This window comes from Lagopus leucura, unplaced genomic scaffold, assembly GCF_019238085.1.
Source record: "Lagopus leucura isolate 7727_CA_CO unplaced genomic scaffold, USGS_WTPT01 Super-Scaffold_100157, whole genome shotgun sequence".
Taxonomy (NCBI): domain Eukaryota; kingdom Metazoa; phylum Chordata; class Aves; order Galliformes; family Phasianidae; genus Lagopus; species Lagopus leucura.
The window spans coordinates 1,396,675-1,397,825 of NW_024962334.1; positions in this window are offsets into that span (position 1 = coordinate 1,396,675).

Genomic DNA, 1,151 nt, shown 5'->3' on the forward strand with positions numbered 1-1,151 from the left:
TGTGATCACAGGGCAGTGTCTTCTTCACATGCTGTCAGGCTGAACAGGCACATTATTCCCATTTTACAGATGCAGAGAAGCTCAAGCATGAGCTCCAGACTCAGTGTTTAAAGTAGGTGCAAGCAGAGCTTGGCTGCAGGACAGGGCCCAGCATGATGTGTGGCAATGAAGGGCAACCTAGGGCTGCTAGCACCAGGGCTTCACAAAAGCCATGGAAGTGAAAGCTAGCACATCCCAAGCCTTGAAAACAGGAGGAGAGGCAGCTTCACTGGTCAGTCTATTTTCACATCCTGCGGGCCGGAATGGCCTGACAGATTGGTGCTCTGTGGAGAGGACACCTAGGAACATCACTTTTTAGCATCAGCGACACCTGACTGAGCAGCAATGCTCAGAGAGTAGCAAGCATCTGCAAAGCTTTCAGGTTCTGCTCTAATGTTTGTTTGTTGGGCAGAGGAAAAATATTCCATATTCCTCAAATTTCTGGTCTCTTTGAATTATCGCAGTTTTGAAATTCAGCAGTACCATCCATGAGCTTTCAGAAGGAAAGTTAAAAATAAATTTGAGAAAATAACCAAAGTATTGGGGTGTGTGTGTCTGTGTGCGAGTCTCTGAAAAACCAAGACTCCAACCCTGATCTAAACCAGACTGTTTCTGTTCTCCCCCTGTCTTACTCTCTTATTTAGAAAGAACTGGAAGGGAAAAGATGCCATCAGCCTCTGAGTCTGTAAACCTTTCCCCTCCCTAATGTCCAAGACAAGACTTAAAGAAGAATCAGTCTGGAATAGAACATGAAAAACCTTCTGAAAAATGACTAGAGGCCTAATGCTGTCACTGTCCCGTGTTTATTTTTCTTCCTTTGATGTCTAATGTCAAAGAGAAAATAATGTCATCTGCTGGAAACTCAAACATGTTTGCATTTTGAGGTAATTAGAATTAATGTTGGAGGGTAAAACTAACACCATGCCACTCCAGTCTTTCCCATGTGAGGAAAACATTCCATAATGACTTATATTTAATCTGGGAGCTGGCAGTCAGTCAGCAGCGGTCCAGATTCAGGCAAGAGGGATAAGTTTCAAAAACGTTTTCTGAAATAAAATAAAATAAAAAATAAAATAAAATAAAATAAAATAAAATAAAATAAAATAAAATAA